Source organism: Triturus cristatus, chromosome 2_1, assembly GCF_964204655.1.
Source record: "Triturus cristatus chromosome 2_1, aTriCri1.1, whole genome shotgun sequence".
Taxonomy (NCBI): Eukaryota; Metazoa; Chordata; class Amphibia; order Caudata; family Salamandridae; genus Triturus; species Triturus cristatus.
The window spans coordinates 22,772,834-22,794,926 of NC_140581.1; the positions used below are offsets into that span (position 1 = coordinate 22,772,834).

At 60.2% G+C, this 22,093-nt stretch overlaps 1 protein-coding gene across 1 annotated transcript in view; it reads left to right on the plus strand.

Annotated features, from left to right (window-relative positions):
* Positions 1 to 243: 243 nt before the first annotated feature.
* Positions 244 to 22,093, plus strand: part of LOC146863631 (cyclic AMP-responsive element-binding protein 3-like) — a 78,672-nt gene continuing 56,822 nt past the window's right edge. The window contains exon 1 of the mRNA XM_085627694.1: positions 244 to 434. The gene's annotated coding sequence lies outside the window, so the exon portion shown is untranslated. The remainder of the gene's footprint in view (positions 435 to 22,093) is intronic.

A 22,093-nucleotide genomic window follows, 5' to 3' on the forward strand; every position in this document is an offset into this window, starting at 1 on the left:
TTGTACTCTTTGGGTGGGTTTGCTCCCAATCCTTCCTCAGTGTCTATCCTTCATTTCCGGGGCACGTCAGGTCCAGGGCGTCTTGTCTCTTATGTCCTCGCCTCGGGGTTTTCCAGGCTTGCGAGCCTCGAGAGAACTGTCAGAGCACCGGACCGATTTGCACGCTGGGACATGTGGTTTATTGTGCTTCCGGTTTCCTCTGTTCGCCGGCCCGTATCCATAGTGATGGTGTGATAACGAACCACCGAGACCGGCATGCCTCGCGCGGCTGACGTCTTTTCTGTGGTGTTGGAAGTTGCCGAGAGTACACTGCAGGAGCCGGGGCTGCGCAGCGGATATCGGGGTCCAGGAGAGCTACGAGCAGAGCGGGGTACGGGATACCCTGGCACCGGAGCCCACAAGCCAGGAGCTGAGCCAGCGGCACCGGCTGTAAGGTGAGAGCCCCAGGAGGGGAGAACCAGACCTGGAGGAGATCCGAGCTGGAGCCAGGCCAGATCCGTGGAAACCCAACCAGAGGGTCGGTTCAGCAGGGACGGAGCTGCGGGGAGAAGCTGCAGAGAGAGGGGCATGCACCGGAGGGCAGGACTGAAGGGAGGGGGCTGGGACGAGAGGGGCTCCATAGAGAGAGCCACACCCCTGAGGACTGCAGGGAGGGGCTGGGACCAGAGGGGCACCATGGAGAGCCACACCCCTAAGGACTGCAGGGAGGGGCTGGGACCAGAGGGGCACCCTACAGGTAGGGGCTGGGACCAGAGGGACACCATGGAGAGAGCCACACCCCTGAGGACTACAGAGAGGGACCACACCCCTGCGAACAGCAGGGAGGGGCTGGGACCAGAGGGACACTAGAGAGAGCCACACCCCTGAGAACTACAGGGAGGGGGCGCACCCCTGAAGACTACAAGGAGGGGCTGGGACCAGAGGAACACCACAGAGAGCCACACCCCTGGGAACTACAGGGAGGGGCCGCACCACTAATAACAGCAGGGAGGGGCCACACCCCAGGGAACTACAGGGAGGGGCTGGGACCAGAGGGGCTACATAGAGAGAACCACACCCCTGAGGAGTACAGGGAGGGGCCACACCCCTGAGGACTACAGGGAGGGGCCACACCCCTGAGAACTACAGGGAGGGGCTGGGACCTGAGGGGATTCCACAGAGAGCCACACCCCTGAGAACTACAGGGAGGGGCTGGGACCAGAGGGACATCATATAGAGAGCCACACCCCTAAGAATTACAGGGAGGGTCCACACCCCTGAGAACTATAGGGAGGGGCAGATACCAGAGGGGACACCACAGAGAGCGACACCCCTGATAACTACCGGGAAGGGCTGGGTCCAGAGGGGACACCACAGAGAGCCACACCTCTGAGAACTACAGGGAGGGGCTGGGACCAGAGAAACACCATAGAGAGCCACCCCCTGAGAACTACAGAGAGGGGGCCACACCCCTGAGAACTACAGAGAGACACCACAGAGAGCCACACCCCTGAGAACTACAGGGAGGGGCTGGGACCAGAGGGGCACCACAGAGAGCCACACCCCTGAGAACTACAGGGAGAGGGCCACACCCCTGAGAACTACAGGGAGGGGAAGGGACCAGAGGGACACCACAGAGAGCCACACCCCTGAGAACTACAGGGAGGGGCCACACCCGTGAGAACTACAGGGAGAGGCTGCACCCCTGAACTACAGGGAGTTGGCCACACCCCTGAGAACTACAGGGAGGGGCTGGGACCAAAAGGGACACCACAGAGAGAGCCACACCCCTGAGAACTACAGGGAGGGGCTGGGACCAGAGAAACACCATAGAGAGCCACACCCCTGACAACTACATGGAGGGGCTGGGACCTGAGGGAACACCACAGAGAGCCACCCCCCCCCCCCAGACCTACAGGGAGGGTCCACACCCCTGAGGACTACCGGGAGGGGCTGGGACCAGAGGGAAGCTATGGAGAGCCACACCCCTGAGGACTACCGGGAGGGGCTGGGACCAGAGGGACACCATAGAGAGCCACACCCCTGAGAACTACAGGGAGGGGCTCTGACCAGAAGGGACACCACAGAGAGCCTCACCCCTGAGAACTACAGGGAGGGGCCACACCCCTGAGAACTACAGGGAGGGGCCATACCCCTGAGACGAGCAGGGAGGGGGGGGGCCCGGGATCAGAGAGACACCAGAGCGAGCCTCACCCCTGAGAACTACAGGGAGAGACCGCACCCCTGAGAACTACAGGGAGGGGGCCACACCCCTGAGAACTACAGGGAGGGGCTGGGACTTGAGGGGATTCCACAGAGAGCCACACCCCTGAGAACTACAGGGAGGGTCCACACCCCTGAGAACTATAGGGAGGGGCAGATACCAGAGGGGACACCACAGAGAGCGACACCCCTGATAACTACTGGGAAGGGCTGGGACCAGAGGAGACACTACAGAGAGCCACACCCCTGAGAGCTACAGGGAGGGGCTGGGACCAGAGAAACACCATAGAGAGCCACCCCCTGAAAACTACAGAGGGGGCCACAACCCTGAGAACTACAGAGAGACACCACAGAGAGCCACACCCCTGAGAACTACAGGGAGGGGCTGGGACCAGAGGGGCACCATAGAGAGCGCCACACCCCTGAGAACTACAGGGAGGGGCCACACCCTGAGAACTACAGGGACCAGAGGGGGCACCACAGAGAGCCACACCCCTGAAAACTACAGGGAGGGGCTGGGACCAGAGGGACACCATAGAGAGCCACACCCCTGAGAACTACAGGGAGGGGCCACACCCCTGAGAACTACAGGGAGAGGCCGCACCCCTGAACTACAGGGAGAGGGCCACACCCCTGAGAACTACATGGAGGGGCCACACCCCTGATAACTACAGGGAGGGGCAGGGACCAGAGGGGGCACCACAGAGAGCCACCCCCTGAGAATCACAGAGAGGGGCCACACCCCTGAGAACTACAGGGAGGGGCAAAAAAAAGAGGGGACATCACAGAGAGCCACCCCCAGAGAACTACAAGGAGGTGCCACATCCCTGAGAACTACAGGGAGGGGCAGGGACCAGAGGGGACACCACAGAGAGCCACCCCCCTGAGAACTACAGCGAGAGGCCACACCCCTGAGAACTACAGGGAGGGGCAGGGACCAGAGGGGACAGCACAGAGAGCCACCCCCCTGAGAACTACAGGGAGGGGCTGAGACCAGAGGGGACAGCACAGAGTGCCACCCCCCTGAGAACTTCAGGGAGGGGCTGGGACCAGAGAGACCCCACAGAGAGCCACCCCCTGAGAATTACAGAGAGGGGCCACACCCCTGAGAACTACAGGGAGGGGCAGGGACCAGAGAGACCCCACAGAGAGCCACCCCTGAGAACTACAGGGAGGGGCTGGGACCAGAGGGGCACCATAGAGAGCGCCACACTCCTGAGAACTACAGGGAGGGGGCCACACCCCTGAGAACTACAGGGACCAGAGGGGGCACCACAGAGAGCCACACCCCTGAGAACTACAGGGAGGGGCTGGGACCAGAGGGGCACCATAAAGAGCGCCACACCCCTGAGAACTACAGGGAGAGGGCCACACCCCTGAGAACTACATGGAGGGGCCACACCCCTGATAACTACAGGGAGGGGCAGGGACCAGAGGGGGCACCACAGAGAGCCACCCCCTGAGAATTACAGAGAGGGGCCACACCCCTGAGAACTACAGGGAGGGGCAGAAAAAAGATGGGACATCACAGAGAGCCACCCCCAGAGAACTACAAGGAGGTGCCACATCCCTGAGAACTACAGGGAGGGGCTGAGACCAGAGGGGCACCATAGAGAGCGCCACACTCCTGAGAACTACAGGGAGGGGGCCACACCCCTGAGAACTACAGGGATCAGAGGGGGCACCACAGAGAGCCACCCCTGAGAACTACAGGGAGGGGCTGGGACCAGAGAGACACCACAGAGAGCCACCCCCCTGACAACTACAGGGAGGGGCTGGGACCAGAGGGACACCATAGAGAGCGCCACACCCCTGAGAACTACAGGGAGGGGGCCACACCCCTGAGAACTATTAGGAGGGGGCCACACCCCTGAGAACTACAGGGAGGCGCAGGGACCAGAGGGGACACCACAGAAAGCCACTCCCCTGAGAACTACAGGGAGGGGCTGGGACCAGAGGGGACACTACAGAGAGCCACCCCCTGAGAACTACAGGGAGGGGCAACACCCCTGAGAACTACAGGGAGGGGCTGGGACCAGAGGGACACCATAGAGAGCGCCACATCCCTGAGAACTACAGGGAGGGGGCCACACCACTGAGAACTACAGGGAGGGGGCCACACGCCTGAGAACTACAAGGAAGGACAGGGATCAGAGAGGACACCACAGAGAGCCACACCCCTGAGGACTACAGGGAGGGGCCATGCCCCTGAGAACTACGAGGGACCACTCCCCTGAGTACTACAGGGAGCGGCTGGGACCCGAGGGACACCGTAGAGAGCCACACCCCTGAGGACTACAGGGAGGGGCCATGCCCCTGAGAACTACAAGGAGGTGCCACACCCCTGAGAACTACAGGGAGGGGCAGGGACCAGAGGGGACACCACAGAGAGCCACCCCCTGAGAACTACAGGGAGGGGGCTACACCCCTGAGAACTAGGAGGGGCCACACCCCTGAGAACTACAGGGAGGGACAGGGACCAGAGGGGACACCACAGAAAGCCACTCCCTTGAGAACTACAGGGAGGGGCTGGGACCAGAGGGGACACCACAGAGAGCCACCCCCTGAGAACTACAGGGAGGGGCAACACCCCTGAGAACTACAGGGAGGGGCTGGGACCAGAGGGACACCATAGAGAGCGCCACACCCCTGAGAACTACAGGGAGGGGGCCACACCCCTGAGAACTACAGGGAGGGGGCCACACCCCTGAGAACTACAGGGAGGGGCTGGGACCAGAGGGGACACCACAGAGAGCCACACCCCTGAGGACTAAATGGAGGGGCCGTGCCCCTGAGGACTACAGGGAGGGGCCATGCCCCTGAGAACTACGAGGGACCACTCCCCTGAGTACTACAGGGAGGGGCTGGGACCCGAGGGACACCGTAGAGAGCCACACCCCTGAGGACTACAGGGAGGGACCATGCCCGTGAGAACTACAAGTAGGTGCCACACCCCTGAGAACTACAGGGAGGGGCTGGGACCAGAGGGGACACCACAGAGAGCCTCACCCCAGAGATATACAGGGAGGGGCTGGGACCAGAGAGACACCATAGAGAGCCTCACCCCTGAGAACTACAGGGAGGGTCCACACCCCTGAGAACTACAAGGAGGTGCCACACCCCTGAGAACTACAGGGAGGGGCAGGGACCAGAGGGGACACCACAGAGAGCCACCCCCTGAGAATTACAGAGAGGGGCCACACCCCTGAGAACTACAGGGAGGGGCAGGGACCAGAGAGGCCCACAGAGAGCCACCCCTGAGAACTACAGGGAGGGGCTGGGACCAGAGAGACACCACAGAGAGCCACCCCCCTGACAACTACAGGGGGGGCTGGGACCAGAGGGGACACCACAGAGAGCCACCCACTGAGAACTACAGGGAGGGGCAACACCCCTGAGAACTACAGGGAGGGGCTGGGACCAGAGGGGACACCACAGAGAGCCACACCCCTGAGAACTAAAGGGAGGGGCTGGGACCAGAGGGACTCCATAGAGAGCGCCACACCCCTGAGAACTACAGGGAGGGGGCCACACCCCTGAGAACTAGAAGGAGGGGCCACACCCCTGAGAACTACAGGGAGGGACAGGGACCAGAGGGGACACCACAGAAAGCCACTCCCGTGAGAACTACAGGGAGGGGCTGGGACCAGAGGGACACCACAGAGAGCCACCTCCTGAGAACTACAGGGAGGGGGCCACACCCCTGAGAACTACAGGGAGGGGGCCACACCCCTGAGAACTACAGGGAGGGGGCCACACCCCTCAGAATTACAAGGAAGGACAGGGACCAGAGGGGACACCACAGAGAGCCTCACCCCAGAGATATACAGGGAGGGGCTGGGACCAGAGAGACACCATAGAGAGCCTCACCCCTGAGAACTACAGGGAGGGTCCACACCCCTGAGAACTACAAGGAGGTGCCACACCCCTGAGAACTACAGGGAGGGGCAGGGACCAGAGGGGACACCACAGAGAGCCACCCCCTGAGAATTACAGAGAGGGGCCACACCCCTGAGAACTACAGGGAGGGGCAGGGACCAGAGAGGCCCACAGAGAGCCACCCCTGAGAACTACAGGGAGGGGCTGGGACCAGAGAGACACCACAGAGAGCCACCCCCCTGACAACTACAGGGGGGGCTGGGACCAGAGGGGACACCACAGAGAGCCACCCACTGAGAACTACAGGGAGGGGCAACACCCCTGAGAACTACAGGGAGGGGCTGGGACCAGAGGGGACACCACAGAGAGCCACACCCCTGAGAACTAAAGGGAGGGGCTGGGACCAGAGGGACTCCATAGAGAGCGCCACACCCCTGAGAACTACAGGGAGGGGGCCACACCCATGAGAACTAGAAGGAGGGGCCACACCCCTGAGAACTACAGGGAGGGACAGGGACCAGAGGGGACACCACAGAAAGCCACTCCCGTGAGAACTACAGGGAGGGGCTGGGACCAGAGGGACACCACAGAGAGCCACCTCCTGAGAACTACAGGGAGGGGGCCACACCCCTGAGAACTACAGGGAGGGGGCCACACCCCTGAGAACTACAGGGAGGGGGCCACACCCCTCAGAACTACAAGGAAGGACAGGGATCAGAGGGGACACCACAGAGAGCCACACCCCTGAGGACTACAGGGAGGGACCATGCCCCTGAGAACTACGAGGGACCACTCCCCTGAGTACTACAGGGAGGGGCTGGGACCCGAGGGACACCGTAGAGAGCCACATCCCTGAGGACTACAGGGAGGGGCCATGCCCCTGAGAACTACAGGGAGGGGCAGGGACCAGAGGGGACACCACAGAGAGCCACCCCCTGAGATCTACAGGGAGGGGCTGGGACCAGAGAGACACCATAGAGAGCCTCACCCCTGAGAACTACAGGGAGGGTCCACACCCCTGAGAACTACAGGGAGGGTCCACACCCCTGAGAACTACAGGGTGAGGCCGCACCCCTGAGAACTACAGGGAGGGGCAGGGACCAGAGGGGACACCACAGAGAGCCACCCCCCTGAGAACTACAGGGAGGGGCAGGGACCAGAGGGGACACCACAGAGAGCCACCCCCCTGAGAACTACAGGGAGGGGCAGGGACCAGAGGGGACACCATAGAGAGCGCCACACCCATGAGAACTACAGGGAGGGGGCCAAACCCCTGAGAACTACAGGGACCAGACGGGGCACCAAAGAGAGCCACCCCCTGAGAATTACAGAGAGGGGCCACACCCCTGACAACTACTGGGAGGGGCAGAAAAAAGAGGGGACAGCACAGAGAGCCACCCCCAGAGAACTACAAGTAGGGGGCCACACCCCTGAGAACTACAGGGAGGGGGCCACACCCCTGAGAACTACAGGGAGGGGGCCACACCCCTGAGAACTACAAGGAAGGACAGGGATCAGAGGGGACACCACAGAGAGCCACACCCCTGAGGACTACAGGGAGGGGCCATGCCTCTGAGGACTACAGGGAGGGGCTATGCCCCTGAGAACTACGAGGGACCACTCCCCTGAGTACTACAAGGAGGGGCTGGGACCCGAGGGACACCGTAGAGAGCCACACCCCTGAGGACTACAGGGAGGGGCCATGCCCCTGAGAACTACAGGGAGGGGCAGGGACCAGAGGGGACACCACAGAGAGCCACCCCCTGAGAATTACAGAGAGGGGTCACACCCCTAAGAACTACAGGGAGAGGCTTGGACCAGAGGGGACACCACAGAGAGCCTCACCCCTGAGATCTACAGGGAGGGGCTGGGACCAGAGAGACACCATAGAGAGCCTCACCCCTGAGAACTACAAGGAGGTGCCACACCCCTGAGAACTACAAGGAGGTGCCACACCCCTGAGAACTACAGGGAGAGGCCGCACCCCTGAGAACTACAGGGAGGGGCAGGGACCAGAGGGGACACCACAGAGAGCCACCCCCCTGAGAACTACAGGGAGGGGCAGGGACCAGAGGGGACACCACAGAGAGCCACCCCCCTGAGAACTACAGGGAGGGGCTGGGACCAGAGGGACACCATAGAGAGCGCCACACCCCTGAGAACTACAGGGAGGGGGGCAAATCCCTGAGAACTACAGGGACCAGAGGGGGCACCACAGAGAACCACCCCCTGAGAATTACAGAGAGGGGCCACACCCCTGACAACTACTGGGAGGGGCAGAAAAAAGAGGGGACATCACAGAGAGCCACCCCCAGAGAACTACAAGGAGGTGCCACACCCCTGAGGACTACAGGGAGGGGCAGGGACCAGAGGGGACACCACAGAGAGCCACCCCCTGAGAATTACAGGGAGGGGCCACACCCCTGAGAACTACAGGGGGGGCTGGGACCAGAGGGGACACCACAGAGAGCCTCACCCCTGAGATCTACAGGGAGGGGCTGGGACCAGAGGGACACCATAGAGAGCGCCACTTCCCTGAGAACTACAGGGAGGGGGCCACACCACTGAGAACTACAGGGAGGGGGCCACACGCCTGAGAACTACAAGGAAGGACAGGGATCAGAGGGGACACCACAGAGAGCCACACCCCTGAGGACTACAGGGAGGGGCCATGCCCCTGAGAACTACGAGGGACCACTCCCCTGAGTACTACAGGGAGGGGCTGGGACCCGAGGGACACCGTAGAGAGCCACACCCCTGAGGACTACAGGGAGGGGCCATGCCCCTGAGAACTACAAGGAGGTGCCACACCCCTGAGAACTACAGGGAGGGGCAGGGACCAGAGGGGACACCACAGAGAGCCACCCCCTGAGAACTACAGGGAGGGGCCTACACCCCTGAGAACTAGAAGGAGGGGCCACACACCTGAGAACTACGGGGAGGGACAGGGACCAGAGGGGACACCACAGAAAGCCACTCCCCTGAGAACTACAGGGAGGGGCTGGGACCAGAGGGGACACCACAGAGAGCCACCCCCTGAGAACTACAGGGAGGGGCAACACCCCTGAGAACTACAGGGAGGGGCTGGGACCAGAGGGACACCATAGAGAGCGCCACACCCCTGAGAACTACAGGGAGGGGGCCACACCCCTGAGAACTACAGGGAGGGGGCCACACCCCTGAGAACTACAAGGAAGGACAGGGATCAGAGGGGATACCACAGAGAGCCACACCCCTGAGGACTACATGGAGGGGCCGTGCCTCTGAGGACTACAGGGAGGGGCCATGCCCCTGAGAACTACGAGGGACCACTCCCCTGAGTACTACAGGGAGGGGCTGGGACCCGAGGGACACCGTAGAGAGCCACACCCCTGAGGACTACAGGGAGGGACCATGCCCGTGAGAACTACAAGTAGGTGCCACACCCCTGAGAACTACAGGGAGGGGCTGGGACCAGAGGGGACACCACAGAGAGCCTCACCCCTGAGATCTACAGGGAGGGGCTGGGACCAGAGAGACACCATAGAGAGCCTCACCCCTGAGAACTACAGGGAGGGTCCACACCCCTGAGAACTACAAGGAGGTGCCACACCCCTGAGAACTACAGGGAGGGGCTGGGACCAGAGGGGACATCACAGAGAGCCACACCCCTGAGAACTACAGGGAGGGACTGGGACCAGAGGGACACCATAGAGAGCGCCACACCCCTGAGAACTACAGGGAGGCGGCCACGCCCCTGAGAACTACAGGGACCAGAGGGGGCACCACAGAGAGCCACCCCCTGAGAATTACATTACAGAGAGGGGCCACACCCCTGAGAAGTACAGGGAGGGGCAGAAAAAAGAGGGGACATCACAGAGAGCCATCACCTGAGAACTACAGGGAGGGGCTGAGACCAGAGGGGACAGCACAGAGTGCCACCCCCCTGAGAACTCTAGGAGGGGCTGGGACCAAAGAGACCCCACAGAGAGCCACCCCCTGAGAATTACAGAGAGGGGCCACACCCCTGAGAACTACAGGGAGGGGCAGGGACCAGAGAGACCCACAGAGAGCCACCCCTGAGAACTACAGGGAGGGGCTGGGACCAGAGAGACACCACAGAGAGCCACCCCCCTGACAACTACAGGGGGGGCTGGGACCAGAGGGGACACCACAGAGAGCCACCCACTGAGAACTACAGGGAGGGGCAACACCCCTGAGAACTACAGGGAGGGGCTGGGACCAGAGGGGACACCACAGAGAGCCACACCCCTGAGAACTAAAGGGAGGGGCTGGGACCAGAGGGACACCATAGAGAGCGCCACACCCCTGAGAACTACAGGGAGGGGGCCACACCCCTGAGAACTAGAAGGAGGGGCCACACCCCTGAGAACTACAGGGAGGGACAGGGACCTGAGGGGACACCACAGAAAGCCACTCCCGTGAGAACTACAGGGAGGGGCTGGGACCAGAGGGACAACACAGAGAGCCACCTCCTGAGAACTACAGGGAGGGGGCCACACCCCTGAGAACTACAGGGAGGGGGCCACACCCCTCAGAACTACAGGGAGGGGGCCACACCCCTCAGAACTACAAGGAAGGACAGGGATCAGAGGGGACACCACAGAGAGCCACACCCCTGAGGACTACAGGGAGGGGCCATGCCCCTGAGAACTACAAGGGACCACTCCCCTGAGTACTACAGGGAGGGGCTGGGACCCGAGGGACACCGTAGAGAGCCACATCCCTGAGGACTACAGGGAGGGGCCATGCCCCTGAGAACTACAGGGAGGGGCAGGGACCAGAGGGGACACCACAGAGAGCCACCCCCTGAGAACTACAGCGAGAGGCCACACCCCTGAGAACTACAGGGAGGGGCAGGGACCAGAGGGGACAGCACAGAGAGCCACCCCCCTGAGAACTACAGGGAGGGGCTGAGACCAGAGGGGACAGCACAGAGTGCCACCCCCCTGAGAACTTCAGGGAGGGGCTGGGACCAGAGAGACCCCACAGAGAGCCACCCCCTGAGAATTACAGAGAGGGGCCACACCCCTGAGAACTACAGGGAGGGGCAGGGACCAGAGAGACCCCACAGAGAGCCACCCCTGAGAACTACAGGGAGGGGCTGGGACCAGAGGGGCACCATAGAGAGCGCCACACTCCTGAGAACTACAGGGAGGGGGCCACACCCCTGAGAACTACAGGGACCAGAGGGGGCACCACAGAGAGCCACACCCCTGAGAACTACAGGGAGGGGCTGGGACCAGAGGGGCACCATAAAGAGCGCCACACCCCTGAGAACTACAGGGAGATGGCCACACCCCTGAGAACTACATGGAGGGGCCACACCCCTGATAACTACAGGGAGGGGCAGGGACCAGAGGGGGCACCACAGAGAGCCACCCCCTGAGAATTACAGAGAGGGGCCACACCCCTGAGAACTACAGGGAGGGGCAGAAAAAAGATGGGACATCACAGAGAGCCACCCCCAGAGAACTACAAGGAGGTGCCACATCCCTGAGAACTACAGGGAGGGGCTGAGACCAGAGGGGCACCATAGAGAGCGCCACACTCCTGAGAACTACAGGGAGGGGGCCACACCCCTGAGAACTACAGGGATCAGAGGGGGCACCACAGAGAGCCACCCCTGAGAACTACAGGGAGGGGCTGGGACCAGAGAGACACCACAGAGAGCCACCCCCCTGACAACTACAGGGAGGGGCTGGGACCAGAGGGACACCATAGAGAGCGCCACACCCCTGAGAACTACAGGGAGGGGGCCACACCCCTGAGAACTATTAGGAGGGGGCCACACCCCTGAGAACTACAGGGAGGCGCAGGGACCAGAGGGGACACCACAGAAAGCCACTCCCCTGAGAACTACAGGGAGGGGCTGGGACCAGAGGGGACACTACAGAGAGCCACCCCCTGAGAACTACAGGGAGGGGCAACACCCCTGAGAACTACAGGGAGGGGCTGGGACCAGAGGGACACCATAGAGAGCGCCACATCCCTGAGAACTACAGGGAGGGGGCCACACCACTGAGAACTACAGGGAGGGGGCCACACGCCTGAGAACTACAAGGAAGGACAGGGATCAGAGGGGACACCACAGAGAGCCACACCCCTGAGGACTACAGGGAGGGGCCATGCCCCTGAGAACTACGAGGGACCACTCCCCTGAGTACTACAGGGAGCGGCTGGGACCCGAGGGACACCGTAGAGAGCCACACCCCTGAGGACTACAGGGAGGGGCCATGCCCCTGAGAACTACAAGGAGGTGCCACACCCCTGAGAACTACAGGGAGGGGCAGGGACCAGAGGGGACACCACAGAGAGCCACCCCCTGAGAACTACAGGGAGGGGGCTACACCCCTGAGAACTAGGAGGGGCCACACCCCTGAGAACTACAGGGAGGGACAGGGACCAGAGGGGACACCACAGAAAGCCACTCCCTTGAGAACTACAGGGAGGGGCTGGGACCAGAGGGGACACCACAGAGAGCCACCCCCTGAGAACTACAGGGAGGGGCAACACCCCTGAGAACTACAGGGAGGGGCTGGGACCAGAGGGACACCATAGAGAGCGCCACACCCCTGAGAACTACAGGGAGGGGGCCACACCCCTGAGAACTACAGGGAGGGGGCCACACCCCTGAGAACTACAGGGAGGGGCTGGGACCAGAGGGGACACCACAGAGAGCCACACCCCTGAGGACTAAATGGAGGGGCCGTGCCCCTGAGGACTACAGGGAGGGGCCATGCCCCTGAGAACTACGAGGGACCACTCCCCTGAGTACTACAGGGAGGGGCTGGGACCCGAGGGACACCGTAGAGAGCCACACCCCTGAGGACTACAGGGAGGGACCATGCCCGTGAGAACTACAAGTAGGTGCCACACCCCTGAGAACTACAGGGAGGGGCTGGGACCAGAGGGGACACCACAGAGAGCCTCACCCCAGAGATATACAGGGAGGGGCTGGGACCAGAGAGACACCATAGAGAGCCTCACCCCTGAGAACTACAGGGAGGGTCCACACCCCTGAGAACTACAAGGAGGTGCCACACCCCTGAGAACTACAGGGAGGGGCAGGGACCAGAGGGGACACCACAGAGAGCCACCCCCTGAGAATTACAGAGAGGGGCCACACCCCTGAGAACTACAGGGAGGGGCAGGGACCAGAGAGGCCCACAGAGAGCCACCCCTGAGAACTACAGGGAGGGGCTGGGACCAGAGAGACACCACAGAGAGCCACCCCCCTGACAACTACAGGGGGGGCTGGGACCAGAGGGGACACCACAGAGAGCCACCCACTGAGAACTACAGGGAGGGGCAACACCCCTGAGAACTACAGGGAGGGGCTGGGACCAGAGGGGACACCACAGAGAGCCACACCCCTGAGAACTAAAGGGAGGGGCTGGGACCAGAGGGACTCCATAGAGAGCGCCACACCCCTGAGAACTACAGGGAGGGGGCCACACCCCTGAGAACTAGAAGGAGGGGCCACACCCCTGAGAACTACAGGGAGGGACAGGGACCAGAGGGGACACCACAGAAAGCCACTCCCGTGAGAACTACAGGGAGGGGCTGGGACCAGAGGGACACCACAGAGAGCCACCTCCTGAGAACTACAGGGAGGGGGCCACACCCCTGAGAACTACAGGGAGGGGGCCACACCCCTGAGAACTACAGGGAGGGGGCCACACCCCTCAGAACTACAAGGAAGGACAGGGACCAGAGGGGACACCACAGAGAGCCTCACCCCAGAGATATACAGGGAGGGGCTGGGACCAGAGAGACACCATAGAGAGCCTCACCCCTGAGAACTACAGGGAGGGTCCACACCCCTGAGAACTACAAGGAGGTGCCACACCCCTGAGAACTACAGGGAGGGGCAGGGACCAGAGGGGACACCACAGAGAGCCACCCCCTGAGAATTACAGAGAGGGGCCACACCCCTGAGAACTACAGGGAGGGGCAGGGACCAGAGAGGCCCACAGAGAGCCACCCCTGAGAACTACAGGGAGGGGCTGGGACCAGAGAGACACCACAGAGAGCCACCCCCCTGACAACTACAGGGGGGGCTGGGACCAGAGGGGACACCACAGAGAGCCACCCACTGAGAACTACAGGGAGGGGCAACACCCCTGAGAACTACAGGGAGGGGCTGGGACCAGAGGGGACACCACAGAGAGCCACACCCCTGAGAACTAAAGGGAGGGGCTGGGACCAGAGGGACTCCATAGAGAGCGCCACACCCCTGAGAACTACAGGGAGGGGGCCACACCCCTGAGAACTAGAAGGAGGGGCCACACCCCTGAGAACTACAGGGAGGGACAGGGACCAGAGGGGACACCACAGAAAGCCACTCCCGTGAGAACTACAGGGAGGGGCTGGGACCAGAGGGACACCACAGAGAGCCACCTCCTGAGAACTACAGGGAGGGGGCCACACCCCTGAGAACTACAGGGAGGGGGCCACACCCCTGAGAACTACAGGGAGGGGGCCACACCCCTCAGAACTACAAGGAAGGACAGGGATCAGAGGGGACACCACAGAGAGCCACACCCCTGAGGACTACAGGGAGGGACCATGCCCCTGAGAACTACGAGGGACCACTCCCCTGAGTACTACAGGGAGGGGCTGGGACCCGAGGGACACCGTAGAGAGCCACATCCCTGAGGACTACAGGGAGGGGCCATGCCCCTGAGAACTACAGGGAGGGGCAGGGACCAGAGGGGACACCACAGAGAGCCACCCCCTGAGATCTACAGGGAGGGGCTGGGACCAGAGAGACACCATAGAGAGCCTCACCCCTGAGAACTACAGGGAGGGTCCACACCCCTGAGAACTACAAGGAGGTGCCACACCCCTGAGAACTACAGGGTGAGGCCGCACCCCTGAGAACTACAGGGAGGGGCAGGGACCAGAGGGGACACCACAGAGAGCCACCCCCCTGAGAACTACAGGGAGGGGCAGGGACCAGAGGGGACACCACAGAGAGCCACCCCCCTGAGAACTACAGGGAGGGGCAGGGACCAGAGGGGACACCATAGAGAGCGCCACACCCATGAGAACTACAGGGAGGGGGCCAAACCCCTGAGAACTACAGGGACCAGACGGGGCACCAAAGAGAGCCACCCCCTGAGAATTACAGAGAGGGGCCACACCCCTGACAACTACTGGGAGGGGCAGAAAAAAGAGGGGACATCACAGAGAGCCACCCCCAGAGAACTACAAGTAGGGGGCCACACCCCTGAGAACTACAGGGAGGGGGCCACACCCCTGAGAACTACAGGGAGGGGGCCACACCCCTGAGAACTACAAGGAAGGACAGGGATCAGAGGGGACACCACAGAGAGCCACACCCCTGAGGACTACAGGGAGGGGCCATGCCTCTGAGGACTACAGGGAGGGGCTATGCCCCTGAGAACTACGAGGGACCACTCCCCTGAGTACTACAAGGAGGGGCTGGGACCCGAGGGACACCGTAGAGAGCCACACCCCTGAGGACTACAGGGAGGGGCCATGCCCCTGAGAACTACAGGGAGGGGCAGGGACCAGAGGGGACACCACAGAGAGCCACCCCCTGAGAATTACAGAGAGGGGTCACACCCCTAAGAACTACAGGGAGAGGCTTGGACCAGAGGGGACACCACAGAGAGCCTCACCCCTGAGATCTACAGGGAGGGGCTGGGACCAGAGAGACACCATAGAGAGCCTCACCCCTGAGAACTACAAGGAGGTGCCACACCCCTGAGAACTACAAGGAGGTGCCACACCCCTGAGAACTACAGGGAGAGGCCGCACCCCTGAGAACTACAGGGAGGGGCAGGGACCAGAGGGGACACCACAGAGAGCCACCCCCCTGAGAACTACAGGGAGGGGCAGGGACCAGAGGGGACACCACAGAGAGCCACCCCCCTGAGAACTACAGGGAGGGGCAGGGACCAGAGGGGACACCACAGAGCGCCACACCCCTGAGAACTACAGGGAGGGGGGCAAATCCCTGAGAACTACAGGGACCAGAGGGGGCACCACAGAGAACCACCCCCTGAGAATTACAGAGAGGGGCCACACCCCTGACAACTACTGGGAGGGGCAGAAAAAAGAGGGGACATCACAGAGAGCCACCCCCAGAGAACTACAAGGAGGTGCCACACCCCTGAGGACTACAGGGAGGGGCAGGGACCAGAGGGGACACCACAGAGAGCCACCCCCTGAGAATTACAGGGAGGGGCCACACCCCTGAGAACTACAGGGGGGGCTGGGACCAGAGGGGACACCACAGAGAGCCTCACCCCTGAGATCTACAGGGAGGGGCTGGGACCAGAGGGACACCATAGAGAGCGCCACTTCCCTGAGAACTACAGGGAGGGGGCCACACCACTGAGAACTACAGGGAGGGGGCCACACGCCTGAGAACTACAAGGAAGGACAGGGATCAGAGGGGACACCACAGAGAGCCACACCCCTGAGGACTACAGGGAGGGGCCATGCCCCTGAGAACTACGAGGGACCACTCCCCTGAGTACTACAGGGAGGGGCTGGGACCCGAGGGACACCGTAGAGAGCCACACCCCTGAGGACTACAGGGAGGGGCCATGCCCCTGAGAACTACAAGGAGGTGCCACACCCCTGAGAACTACAGGGAGGGGCAGGGACCAGAGGGGACACCACAGAGAGCCACCCCCTGAGAACTACAGGGAGGGGCCTACACCCCTGAGAACTAGAAGGAGGGGCCACACACCTGAGAACTACGGGGAGGGACAGGGACCAGAGGGGACACCACAGAAAGCCACTCCCCTGAGAACTACAGGGAGGGGCTGGGACCAGAGGGGACACCACAGAGAGCCACCCCCTGAGAACTACAGGGAGGGGCAACACCCCTGAGAACTACAGGGAGGGGCTGGGACCAGAGGGACACCATAGAGAGCGCCACACCCCTGAGAACTACAGGGAGGGGGCCACACCCCTGAGAACTACAGGGAGGGGGCCACACCCCTGAGAACTACAAGGAAGGACAGGGATCAGAGGGGATACCACAGAGAGCCACACCCCTGAGGACTACATGGAGGGGCCGTGCCTCTGAGGACTACAGGGAGGGGCCATGCCCCTGAGAACTACGAGGGACCACTCCCCTGAGTACTACAGGGAGGGGCTGGGACCCGAGGGACACCGTAGAGAGCCACACCCCTGAGGACTACAGGGAGGGACCATGCCCGTGAGAACTACAAGTAGGTGCCACACCCCTGAGAACTACAGGGAGGGGCTGGGACCAGAGGGGACACCACAGAGAGCCTCACCCCTGAGATCTACAGGGAGGGGCTGGGACCAGAGAGACACCATAGAGAGCCTCACCCCTGAGAACTACAGGGAGGGTCCACACCCCTGAGAACTACAAGGAGGTGCCACACCCCTGAGAACTACAGGGAGGGGCTGGGACCAGAGGGGACATCACAGAGAGCCACACCCCTGAGAACTACAGGGAGGGACTGGGACCAGAGGGACACCATAGAGAGCGCCACACCCCTGAGAACTACAGGGAGGCGGCCACGCCCCTGAGAACTACAGGGACCAGAGGGGGCACCACAGAGAGCCACCCCCTGAGAATTACATTACAGAGAGGGGCCACACCCCTGAGAAGTACAGGGAGGGGCAGAAAAAAGAGGGGACATCACAGAGAGCCATCACCTGAGAACTACAGGGAGGGGCTGAGACCAGAGGGGACAGCACAGAGTGCCACCCCCCTGAGAACTCTAGGAGGGGCTGGGACCAAAGAGACCCCACAGAGAGCCACCCCCTGAGAATTACAGAGAGGGGCCACACCCCTGAGAACTACAGGGAGGGGCAGGGACCAGAGAGACCCACAGAGAGCCACCCCTGAGAACTACAGGGAGGGGCTGGGACCAGAGAGACACCACAGAGAGCCACCCCCCTGACAACTACAGGGGGGGCTGGGACCAGAGGGGACACCACAGAGAGCCACCCACTGAGAACTACAGGGAGGGGCAACACCCCTGAGAACTACAGGGAGGGGCTGGGACCAGAGGGGACACCACAGAGAGCCACACCCCTGAGAACTAAAGGGAGGGGCTGGGACCAGAGGGACACCATAGAGAGCGCCACACCCCTGAGAACTACAGGGAGGGGGCCACACCCCTGAGAACTAGAAGGAGGGGCCACACCCCTGAGAACTACAGGGAGGGACAGGGACCTGAGGGGACACCACAGAAAGCCACTCCCGTGAGAACTACAGGGAGGGGCTGGGACCAGAGGGACAACACAGAGAGCCACCTCCTGAGAACTACAGGGAGGGGGCCACACCCCTGAGAACTACAGGGAGGGGGCCACACCCCTCAGAACTACAGGGAGGGGGCCACACCCCTCAGAACTACAAGGAAGGACAGGGATCAGAGGGGACACCACAGAGAGCCACACCCCTGAGGACTACAGGGAGGGGCCATGCCCCTGAGAACTACAAGGGACCACTCCCCTGAGTACTACAGGGAGGGGCTGGGACCCGAGGGACACCGTAGAGAGCCACATCCCTGAGGACTACAGGGAGGGGCCATGCCCCTGAGAACTACAGGGAGGGGCAGGGACCAGAGGGGACACCACAGAGAGCCACCCCCTGAGAATTACAGAGAGGGGCCACACCCCTGGGAACTACAGGGAGGGGCTTGGACCAGAGGGGACAACACAGAGAGCCTCACCCCTGAGATCTACAGGGAGGGGCTGGGACCAGAGAGACACCATAGAGAGCCTCACCCCTGAGAACTACAGGGAGGTGCCACACCCCTGAGAACTACAAGCAGGTGCCACACCCCTGAGAACTACAGGGAGAGGCCGCACCCCTGAGAACTACAGGGAGGGGCAGGGACCAGAGGGGACACCACAGAGAGACACCCCCCTGAGAACTACAGGGAGGGGCAGGGACCAGAGGGGACACCACAGAGAGCCACCCCCCTGAGAACTACAGGGAGGGGCTGGGACCAGAGGGACACCATAGAGAGCGCTACACCCCTGAGAACTACAGGGAGGGGGGCAAATCCCTGAGAACTACAGGGACCAGAGGGGGCACCACAGAGAGCCACCCCCTGAGAATTACAGAGAGGGGCCACACCCCTGACAACTACTGGGAGGGGCAGAAAAAAGAGGGGACATCACAGAGAGCCACCCCCAGAGAACTACAAGGAGGTGCCACACCCCTGAGAACTACAGGGAGGGGCAGGGACCAGAGGGGACACCACAGAGAGCCACCCCCTGAGAATTACAGAGAGGGCCACACCCCTGAGAACTACAGGGGAGGGCTGGGACCAGAGGGGACACCACAGAGAGCCTCACCCCAGAGATCTACAGGGAGGGGCTGGGACCAGAGAGACACCATAGAGAGCCACACCCCTGAGAACTACAGGGAGAGGCTGGGACCAGAGGGGCTCCACAGAAAGCCACACCCCTGAGAACTACAGGGAGGGGCAGGGACCAGAGGGGACAGCACAGAGAGCCGCACCCCTGGGAACTACAGGGAGGGGCAGGGACCAGAGGGGACAGCACAGAGAGCCACCCCCTGAGGACTGCAGCTAGGAGCTTGGACTATAGGGACACCATAGAGAGCGTCACCCCCCTGAGAACTACAGGGACCAGAGGGAAATCTTAAAACTTTATTTGTTAAGTAGGGACTTTTGTTGTTTTCCACTCTAATAATAGTTGTGCAATAGAAAATAAACCTTTACAAAAGCTCTTTTTGAGCCCACGTAGTAGTTCAGGAAATACCCAGAATGTGCTTAGTGGGTAGGGTGGCACAACTTTACACAGCCATTCATGGGACTTTCATCCCAACAACATTACATTATCAGTAGCACTCTTTCTCTAGCACCAACGCTAAGCTTGTCTAATTGCAATTATTATTTTCATTGTAATATTTTATTAAATAATTTTCAGCTCTATGTAATGGCATTCAATTCAATGAAAATTTATGGATGGTCAATAATGAATTGCATATTTTTATAATCGACTTTTTTTTATTAATGTTTGCAAGAAACCACCATAACATGCAGTGCAGTTGTAATGTGCAGTTACTAGATAACAGCGAGACTCTTGGTACATTATGGACAATGACTCAGACAATAACATTCCCACCACCTACTACATATCTTCGCAGGTTTCCGGGGACAGGCCTGTGCCACATATATGGGTCAATCCATTTTTGCTCACTGTCCATAGGTTTTTCCATTCTGCAGTAGTGAGGGATTTCTAGAGTTCCAGTGTTTTGCTGTCCCCTGTTTATCAAGAAGTGTACCCCCAATGTCTGTTCTCCCCTGAGTGCCCCCAAGTCTTACAGCGGACCTACCTAATAGGGTAATATCGGACGTATTGGAAAGTTAGGTGAAAATACCTTGTTAATACATGGCAATAAGTGGCCATTCCCAGATCACATGAAAGACATTCCTCACCTATTCAGGGCATGAGAAGCACTCCGCCATGGGACAGCAGCCAGCCTGTCAGTCTCTGAGGTGCAAGGTAGGTAACATGCAAAAAATTACTTTGGACAAGGCCAAGCCGGGTAGACATGGTTAGCGTCCGGGGGCCAGTCTAGCATCTCTCCAGTCGCCTGCTAAATAATGGATTACATTTTACCCTTTGACAAGGTTATGGCACACGGTGCAAAGGCAGATGAAAACGTTGTTGGGAAGGTTGTTTTGTCGCGATAATGGTCATTCGAGGTATTGTTAGAGAGGGAACGGTATCTTCCCAGTGCTGGTGGATGGTGTCCGTTTGCTGGGGCAACATCTTAGAACCTAGCCCTGTACATTCATTTGCTCTCTTCCAGTTGTGCAGCTCATTTGGGTCTGGTCACTCACAGCAGTAGCTTCTGGTGCCAGAGTAAGGAGGTGTGCGCCTGGTACCCCAGAGATGGAAGAGAGCAACTTCACATCTGGAACTCTCCACCAGTGCTTGTTCTTTCCTCACTAACTGGGCTCGTGGCATTCAGTATCAAATTGTGTATCTGGTCTGTGTTCTGTGCTCTCGGTTAGCTGTGTTGCTGCGCCCATCACGCCATTGTGGTGTGCATCTTGGTGTAACGAATCTATACATAAAACTGATTAGTGGAATGAAGGGGCACATTGATAAACCGTCCCTAAATGACTCCATGACGTGCTGGTAGTGCTGCATTGCCTACATGTTGAGAAGGGTTGAATATTGCTGGAGAGATATGAAGATATTCATGACTGGTGGCACTTGCACATAGTGGGTGCCACTTTAATGTTGTGTACTTGTGATGTAAGGTGGATTTGTACAGCTCTGCTTGTCACCCGTGAGGGTATCCAGGCGCTGAGTAGGTGAGTGTAGGCGCGTGGTGAGGCTGGGCCTGAGTACAGGCAGACTCGATGGTCCCGCAAGAAGACTAATTGAAAAGCCAGGTCTTCAGCTTCTTGCGGAATTGAAGTGAGGAGTAGGCGCTGATGTGTTGGGATGAGGCCGCTCCACGATTCTCCCCAATACCTATAGGTGGCAGATCTGCCAGTATATAACAGTCCTTTGACTCTCAGCACTTAGAGGTCAGAAAAATCTTGAACAGGATCACTCAGAGGTGAGCTTTGAGAAGAGAGGAAAGGGGACATGATGAGTATCTAACTCTCATTGGCTCAGGTCGGCTGTGTGGCACGCGTTGTTGAAGGATCACAATTGTGTAAGTGAAAAGTTTTTGGCAGTAGGTCCTCAAGCTAGAAATCCAAATGGTAAATCCCTGTTACCCTTCCGTTTCATTTTTCCAACTGCCAGAGCTTCTCCCTACAAATAACCACTTGCTAGCGCTAAGTGCAGGTTTAGCTCATTATATTAAAGACATTTTGGGTAGGATACAATACATTCGTGGTCAAACTAAATATGAAAAAGAGTCTAAAAATGCAAATGATCAAAGGAAATCATTTGTCAATCTTTTTTTTCTCTTTTCTTGCATGGAATTTTACTGTCAAAACATGACCACTTATATCGCAGCAGAAAGAGTCCATATCAAAATCCAGTTATT